Consider the following 9,813-nt stretch of genomic DNA (forward strand, 5'->3'; position numbering starts at 1 on the left):
TTATAACTTTTTCTCAAAAATTCGTAGTGATGCATCATCATCTCTACAATGCATTGTTGCTGGACATTTAGTAGTGTAAGTATAACGTCCGTGTGATCACTTTTATTTATTATTTTTAAGATTTGATTTTGTAATTGTTGTAACCTATTTAAGTGTACTTTATATCCATTGCCCCAAGCTATAATGCCGTAGCTCATATAACTGTTAAAAAGAGCCTAATAAATCAACATTAATGTCGATGTATTCACAATCGTCTACTCCTTTAAGCGAATTATTTCTAATTTTGATAGTAACTATTGTAACAGTAGGAAAGAAGGCAGACATCGAATACGCAGTTTAAATGCACTTTTTTTTTATTTACATAAACTATTGTATCAATGTGAATATGAAGGAATATTATTGAATAATTTTAAAGTTTAACTAAGGAGTTAGAAATCTTGTCGCCGAGGTGACACGTGGCCTTATCTGAAATAAAAAAATAAGCTAACCTGAGCAAACTATGTGCCAAAGAAAACTAAGGAAATAATCTGACTATTATTATGATTTAAATTTGGGAAAATAATATTATTTATAGAGATGCTACTTTGGAAATTATTATTAATTAATCGAGTACCTTAACGTTTTCTTTAAAATTATCATTGAGAGTAGTTACGGGCAAATGTCACACAATGACTACTCCAGGAATGCTGAGTGTGCAATGACACTAAGGGCAGTGTCTCACGACGTGTCCATTCATTCCATCAAATATTTCGAAAGTGCAATGGGTATTAAGGGCAGAGTCTCACAAAATACCCCGTCGCAAATATTTATGTCATTACTGTACTGAAGGGCAGAGTCTCACGACAGTACAATTGCTAGCATAAGTTTGACCCAAAATAATTCGATGAACACTGAAGGGCAGAGTCTCACAACAGTGCTCAAGACAATCGTAAAGAAATGCAAATACGTTTACATCGAAATTACGGTCATAGCTTCATATTATTTGAATGAATTAAATCATCGTATATAGGTAAAGTTTAGTAAATAATAAAAACTTAGCATCTAAATTTTAGCATAAAGATTACTCTGTGAGAAAACTCACCTAATTAGATTTATCTGTATTTTCGTAACACAAATCACAAAAGCAACTATCCACGTTAACAGTCGACTATATAATGTAGCGCAATTTTAATTTCTTTCTTTTCCTTGAGAGAAGAGATGATTCATTTATTTAATAATATTTGTATCGATAAGCACATACTACGAAAGGACAAAAAAAAACACAAAAGATTACCGTCTTACACAATTTTGTCGTCATCTAATAAGTCAAGAAGTTGGTGCAAAGTTAGTCTGGAATGAATGAATGCATAGTATCCGTAATAACGTATGTAATCAATTTAGTTAAATATTTCGAATCCATTCAATTGCAAAATGTAATTTTTGTGTCTATATATACTCATTAGGGCATATTTTAAAAATGGTAACAGCTACCATACTTAAAGTTTAAAAGCAACTAAAAAAAATATGTTGCACTTACTCCTTTCCGTTCCCATTTGAAAGGACGGATTCATAGTGACCTAATTCCGATAAATACACACAAAAGTCTATATCATATATTCAAACGTACACGTATTAACTTTAATAATGCACTAACGTCAAAAAAAATTTAAATCACAACCTCAAATGTCAGTAAACGCACTTCATAGCGGTATCCGTTTAAACGGATACCATGCACTAATGGGTGAACTGAGAATTACAATGACATAGTAAAATACAGGGTGTGTATGTATGTGGACCGCTTGACAGTCAAACTGCCACCCTTTATTCGATCCGACCCGAAGTTGTGGTTCTGCACGGCAGATTGCACTTTCGATTCCTCTGCAACCACTTCGGAAACTACCAATTTGGTTATCTACTTGGTAATCTTGATCCTTGATGTGTCGCAGAAGTACGTGACATGATCGCCGACCCTCCGAAGGAAGATCCATGCAGCACAATCAAGACAGACCTCAAAGTCAAGGACCTGGATGACGTTGGTGTATTTGCCGACAGCATCATTGACTCGGTCCGCGGACGCACTATAACCTCCAACATCCAATAATGGTCCTACAATACAGAATCTGGTAGAAATGGTCAACTCCCTCAAAATAGACCTCAACGATATGAGACGACGGATATCAAGACCCTCGCGATTACGATCGCGTTTGCGTACTTTTTCTTGGAAGTGCCGCGCAAACACTGACAACAGAACAAACGGTCAGTTTTATTATAACCGGACATTCAAAGACAAAGCTCTCAAATGCGCCCCCCATGTACAGTGCGGTTGGAAAACCGCAACGGAGATCACTAGCGGCGACGAGTGATATCCGCCCTACACAACGTTGTCTTTTCGTTACAGACTTAGTTACACGCCTACAACTTCTGATCCACACATATGCTGATATTTGCGTATATCCCAAGTCTCTAATACCTGGGCAACGTCAGAAACCACCGTTCACGCTACAAGCAGCAAATGGTACTATCATTTGAACCTACAGTAACATCAACCTGTTCCTCAACTGAGGCCTATGTAGAGATTTCGCATGGCGATTTATAATTGTGGATGTCAACTAACCAATAATTGCCGCCAATTTCTTGGCCCACTATGAATTGCTCGTAGATTTAAGAAACCAACGTCTCCTGGATCAGCTCGAGTAGCTCATCACTCTTGGAAAGGTGACTGGTTGCTGTCAACCCTCAATAACGATAATCGCGGATAACAAATCCGCCATATCCAGATACGACTACCTACTTAAGCAATTTTCGTCCCTACTGCGTTTTAACCGTCACTTCATACACCCCAAGCATACGAGTCATTACATAAATATTACCCCTGGTCCTCCCGTAGCTTGCAGAGCACGACGTCTAGCTCCGTACCGATTTGCAGCAGCCAAAAGAGAATTCGAGATACTGGTATAACTGGGCATCGCTCGCCCTTCCTCCATTTTCTGGGCATCGCCACTATACGTGGTCCCGAGGAAAGACGATGGATGAATGACGACCCTGCGGAGATTATCGCTCACTTAATGCCAGAGCCATTCTCGATAGATATCCTGTCCGAAACGTCGGAGATTTTACGCATGCCTTATCAAACAAAACAATATTGTCCACAATTGACCTGGTTCGAGCATACAATCAAGTTTCGGTTGCTGACGAAGACGTTCTGAAAACAGCAAGAACACTCCATTCGGTTTATTCGAATTTCCGTTCATGAATTTTGGCTTACGCAACGCCAGCCAAACATTTCAAAGATTCATAGACGAAGATTTTTGTTTCGCGTACATCGACGATATCCTCGTCGCATTGGAATCTGCAACTCAGCATGAACAACATTTACAAACAGTATTCACACGTTTAAACTCATACGGTGTGCTATTAAATAGACCAAAGTGCAAATTCGGCGAAAAATAAATTTCCTTTCTTAGTTACTCTGTCTGAGTAAAAGGTATACGGCCTTTACCAGATAAGAGTAACAACAATCATCAATTATCCAAAACCGAGCTCGGCAAAACAATTGTGACAATTTCTGGGCATGTTCAACTTCTACAGAAAAATTCCTACCAAACGCTGCCCACACACAGAATCGAAAACTTAAAAGGCTACACACCGCTACAATGAAACAAAACGGCTGACAATGCAATCGAAGAAACAATTTATTTAAACTAGTTGCCTACACCATTTTCAACCCAATGTAACATTAGCTATATTTTGTGACACTTTCGACCACTGCTTGGGCGCTGTGTTACAACAATACCACGGTGGTAATTGGGAGCTCTTAGCTTTCTTCTCTGGCAAACTCTTCAACGCAGAGACCAAATACAGTGCTTTCGATCGAGAATTGCTCTCAATCTATCGGAAATTTTCCGGCATATTTCCGCCCCTCTGGGAATCTTCAATATGCCTTCAGACAGATTCAAATACTTACACCTAGACATTGTCGTAATGTCATACTCTGAAGGATACTGCTACTGCCTTACATGCGTAGATCGATTCACACGTTGGACCGAAGCAGTTACCATCAAAGATCAAGAAGCTGCAACTGCAGCACGTGCTTTCTACGAAGGATGGATCTGTCGATTTGGTGCACCCTCACGGATTACCATAGACCAAGATAGATAGTTCGAATCTTAACTCTTCAACGAACTGTGATATCTAACGAACACCAAACACATCCATACCACGGCATACCATGCTGCAGTTTTCTATTTTATCGCCAGTTGAAGGCTGCAATAACATGTCATGAAAATAACACTGTTATCAGGCATTCGAGCACCCTGAAAGGATGATCTGAAAATAACAGCCGCTGACGTGGTATATGGAAAGTCCCTACCTCTATCTGGAGGATTCTTATCTCCACTATGCTCACATACCAATAAAAACCCATATTCCTTCATACAACAGCTTCGCTAACACGTCCAACTATTACAGCCTTTATCCGGAATACGACATCTGCAAAGATCTCTAAACAGCACAATGCGTCCTAGTTCGACACGATGGTCCTAAAAACCAGCTACAAATGACATACGACGGCCCTTTCAAGTTTATCAGCAGGAACGGCCAGACGTTCACCGTTGAATTGCCCAACAAGGAGAAAACTGTATGTACTTTCCGACTTGAATTAGCAGAAGGACAACACCCACAATCGTCTCCTGCGCTTGTAGCCTCCAACAACGACGCCGCACCATCAACAAAAACAACCCGCTCGTGACGTCGAGTACACTTCCCAAAATACTTCACAGCAGGGTAACTAATATCGCTAATCACTAGGGAGGGGGTCCTGTGGGAACACTCGGTATAGTATACAGTTCATAGACATACGGTATGTGTGCAAGCGACTCAGCTTTTCTATCGTCGCTGTAAATCGGCCAAACTGGGTCAACTATCGAATTCGAACCAAACTGCTGAACAAACACTTTACATTTAAGCCATGTTAATAGCTTTGTATAAATTCAGGGTAAATAATTACATAAATCAGTCTTGCAAACAGACTCGTCTTCGATTGACTATTGGACTGGCAAATAGCCATAGTCACTTCATCATCTAGCTTTAACTTGCAAATAAACTGGAGCCTGCTTCTACAACACAATAATGTGCCATGTTACGCATCTACGGGTATGAACCATATCGCCGCTGTAGGTTGAAGTTTCGCAATAATCACTATTGGTGTGGCGCAAATAATTTCCTACAATTTTTCTAAGCGTGTTATTCCCGTATGTAAGGTTATGTTCCTTACGAGCAAAAATCAGTTAATTAATTTTTTCTAGTGGGATGATAGGGATATTCACGAATCACCACAAAAAATAAGTAACGCGTCTGGCAATACCTTGATAGTGGTGTGGAAATTTGCCTTAATAAAATTACAATTATCCAGATGGTGCTCATTTACCTACTGATATTATGGTAACTTACACCTGTTGTGTTCTTAATTCATGCTATCAGCGATGAACAAATATACTTAATTCATTTTTATCGTAATAAGCGTCTAAACATTAAGTGTAGTAATAAATTATTTGTTTATCTTGAACGTTTGATTATCTGGCATAACATATTTCGTTCTCCGTCGATGAATTGCAGTTTTTATCGCAGTACACATCACGTTGCTAATTAACTCATAGGACCGGATTCGAATTGTAATTTGTTGCGTTTTTCTTAAAACAATTTGCTCCTAACCACGCTGGTGAACTCATTATGCAATCCCCAGTTTATACCCACCATAGCTCAGAAATTATTTCTGTTACAGAAATTTAGTTGCAACGTAGAGAAGTAAATATTAGAAGAGTCAGAACGACGTACATTATCACCGCTACTTTTTTGTCTATAAATCACAGGCGCGATTAATATTATTAAATACATGATAGCACGAGGGATAATATGCGGGGCAAATGATTAGCATGCTTAGACTGGCAGATGATACGTCAGTGTGAACATCTTGCAAAGAGGACTTACAGGCAGACTTAAATAAAATGGAAGCAGTATTGTACAAAGTATCTTATATCGATGTTCAGCAATTCGGATATTGCGACGGCTACGAAATAATTCCTTGCTTAAATGAACGATAGGTTTTAAAATGTAAAAATAACACTTATTTACTAGAAATAAATAATACAGCTACGTTAGTTATTACATAATAGAAAAAATAAAGTTTAAACTTACAATAAATGAAACGCCATTGTCAAACATGAAATAAATTATAAATAATATAAGAGAACTTCAATAAATCATCCGTCAAGCGGTTTGGCAATCACAGCCACGGCGAGAAAAGTAAAGATCAAAACGAATTACCAAAATTATCGTTCACTTCAAATTCCAAACCTTCCAATTCCAGAATTCAGATTTCATGTTTCACATCTATTTGTATTTGATATTGATTATTGGTTCATTTTTGATTATTTGCTTATTACTAATTTCAAACAGATTGAAAGAATAGTTAATCAATAATGCAATTAAGTCAATGGAAAATAAATAAGTTGCATATTAGCATGTTTGACAGAGAAATCTCTTTCTTACATTAAACGAGTAATTGTAGGTAACAGTTCACTTATTGGGGAACTAGTTTTCGAGAACTAATTCGTTAAAAAGAACTCTTAAACCCAACACTAATTTATATGTTTATACCATGTAAAAAATATCCTGACTGTAATGAAATAATAAATAAAAAATAAATGAAGACATTCTAATTTATTATGGAGCATTATTAATTAAAATACTAAATTACTTAAGACAGTTACACTGCTTGACTGCTTCCAGTAATAATTCGAAGTGTAAAACAATACCTGTTATCGTAATCATGGACTGGGTAGGATTTTTATAAAATTGAATTAATGATTCTTAATAATCTCCTTTGTTGCTATGACTAAGGTAATAAGTTTTATTAGGTGCAATCCAGAAAAGTAGGTACTAAATATTCCACTGAGCACTTCAATGGCAATAAATTATCACTAAGCAAGTGCTGAAGTACTTACTACTTTCATGGATTTAAGTATTGCCTGGAAAACATAAGCAACATGTGATTTAAAAAACCCAATACCTTACGATAAACAACAATATAACAGTATTTTACATTGTATTAAAATATTGTGACTGTTTACTTTAATGATATATTTAATCAACTAATGTTACAGAAAGATATTACTTAATCAACTAAAATTGATGAGTTTTTGGAATCGCACGTACTTGTTAAAAAGGTTTATTACCTACGGTATTAGTTTCAATCCAACGAACATTTTAATAACGACAATACTTGTTTTAGATAAGGATAAGGAATTTGCAATTTATTGTCTTAGTGGCATTGCAGAAATAACCGCAGTACACAAAAATACAGTAACAAAAACATCTCTTGGTTGAACGCACTTTTTATCAACAATTGAATCAGGACATGAAGATTTTGTTCAGTTATTTTTTTCTACATTTCACAAAATATTTGCAAACAAACAGTAAACAACCAATTCTGTATTTTATCATTCGCGATCGTACTCACTTAATGTACTGATGCGTAAAATTGGTGAACTCGACTTTTATAAGATCTTTGCACACTGCACTAAAATTCTGGAAAATTGTTTGATTAATCAATAGTATGAATTATGGTAAAAGGCAAGCTGATAAAATCAAGATAGCATGTTAACAGAAACAAAAGCATAATTAAGAGAAATTAATGATATTTACAAATCAAGTATTTAAATTATTAACACTCTTTCAAAACTTTGTGAGTAGCTTCATTTTAACATAACTTACTACTATTTTGTCTGTGAAAAGTATTGGAAATAAATACGTCGTTTTCAATTTAGAATCCAAAGCATGTTATGAATTTTTATACTTCAATAGTAAGATAATCCAATATGGAAATTAATAAAAAAAATTGGCTTACAAAATTTTTTAACCGTTTGGCAAAACTCCGCTCTCGAGCATGTCAAATTAACGAGGCTATGAAAATTTATGAATAATCAGCCGATTTCCACGCTATTTGTAAATAATCATTATTAAAGAAAATTTCACTTTTTAGGCAGATTGAAGGAGCGAAGTACTATATAGAATCTTTATACTGTGGTCATTTTTCATTGGCAATCCTATACCTTAAACATGTCTGTGGAAATGTTCGACAAGGTCCGTAAGGATATCAGCTTGTCGAACTGAAGCCATGACGTAGCTAACCTTACGTGGTAGGAATGTTAGCAGAAAGTACTGGTCAATATTCTGTCGAAACTGTCAGACGTGGGTCGCAATTTCGACCATACTGGGCCTCGTCAACATGTCGCAGACAGTTCAGACAGAACACAGACCAACTCAATCTGTTGCCTTTAGATAGCGTTTAATGATTTACTACAGTTCGACCAACGAATCTGTAACAGCGACAGAGATATCCGTAATTGCAAAGTGGAAGGTATTTAACCAAAACTCATTTCGTAGAACATTGTAGAGTGGTGATCATCGTGTATGTTCTGCGTAGAATCAGTGGAATATGGAGAGCAAATTATTGGTACTAATATCGTAGGCAGCATTGAAGCCAGATTTACTTGTTCCTCTGACTGTACATAACCTGAGAACGAGAAGCATATCGGTCAACTCTCTACTTGCTTTCGATCTCTTTCCTGTTTGTGCGCATCTTGCGGCTTTAAATTCGTTGGTCGATCTGTACACATTCTGTAGAATGCTATTTTTTGTGGAATTCATAAATATTCGACTTAATGTCCTGATCAGATCAGATTCGGATATTTATCATGGATCTCAGTTAGACCAGTATAATCCATGTATGTATTACAAAACGCCGAAATTCCTTTTGAAGTTTTCGTTGATCTTATATCTAATTTTCGTGACTTTTCTTTTTAGTGCTAAGGTAGGTACTTTGCTTAGTTGAAGTTTTTCCACCTGTAACACTGGTTTGCAGACCACGCATTTCTTTAGTAATATTGATTATGCCACTTAGTAATAAGCTAAGACATTATGATATCTTATTGTTTTGTACGTTGAGTTAGTCTCTAAAGGCGATAGAACTGCATATAGAATTGCATTTTTGGCTGTAACGTGAGAACAATGGAACTTTAGTACGTATTTATGTAGGTAGAGATTTTTTGTAGAAAATTAAATTTTCTGTTGATCTGACTAATTTTAAAAATAAAAAACCTTTGTTGTCAAAAAGAAAAATGAAAATTGCAACTTGTTATTTAAATTTACTACAGATATCCTTTTTCTTAGTAAGCACTGGTTAATAAAAAAGAAAGCTAAGTAATGCACAATAAAATATTTTATATCTTGTTTTTCAATGAAAAACCTTTTTATTCATTTAATATTTGAATGATAATAGTAAGCATAACTTATTCAATTTTAAACAAACGCATTTGAATTCAAATGTACTTAATAAAAATTATTTCTTTATTTACATTAAAAAAAGTATACTTACGTCTGCCGTTTTGTAATTACTTATATTAAAAGTATATTTTAAATTGAAAAATATTTGGGAGTTTAGCCGAGGCAGGGAGATTACTTTATGGATTGGTATTAAATAGAAGTAATGCAATATAAATGAGACTATACATAACGATATTGCTTTTTATGAATATCATATTTTAATAATGTCTATTTCATAATAACCAAAAGATTATCAAATCATGTGAAAGAAAGGAACAATAGGGAAACTTCAATTTAGAATTTCAGGGTGAAAAAGAAAAGTTGCCTTATTACAAAAAGTATTATATTAAAGCGCAATTATTAACGATAATTTTGCAACGTGGTAAGTTAAAAAAGGTTTAGTAAAAACTGGGATGTGAATTTTTCATGTTAAGTCGCTCATAACTCGAAATG

General features: G+C 35.5%; 2 long non-coding RNA genes across 2 annotated transcripts; both read right to left on the bottom strand.

The window, feature by feature from the left end:
• Positions 1–1,579: 1,579 nt before the first annotated feature.
• LOC108742253 lies at positions 1,580–5,093 on the bottom strand. The gene is made up of 5 exons (XR_001938636.1): positions 4,349–5,093; positions 3,944–4,292; positions 3,245–3,328; positions 2,850–3,181; positions 1,580–2,085 (listed from the first exon to the last, which is right to left on the bottom strand). It is a non-coding gene; the product is annotated as an uncharacterized LOC108742253 (long non-coding RNA).
• Positions 5,094–6,677: 1,584 nt separating this feature from the next.
• LOC108742254 lies at positions 6,678–7,489 on the bottom strand. The gene is made up of 2 exons (XR_001938637.1): positions 7,212–7,489; positions 6,678–7,004 (listed from the first exon to the last, which is right to left on the bottom strand). It is a non-coding gene; the product is annotated as an uncharacterized LOC108742254 (long non-coding RNA).
• Positions 7,490–9,813: the final 2,324 nt, after the last annotated feature.

This window comes from Agrilus planipennis, unplaced genomic scaffold, assembly GCF_000699045.2.
Source record: "Agrilus planipennis isolate EAB-ADULT unplaced genomic scaffold, Apla_2.0 scaffold388, whole genome shotgun sequence".
NCBI lineage: Eukaryota > Metazoa > Arthropoda > Insecta > Coleoptera > Buprestidae > Agrilus > Agrilus planipennis.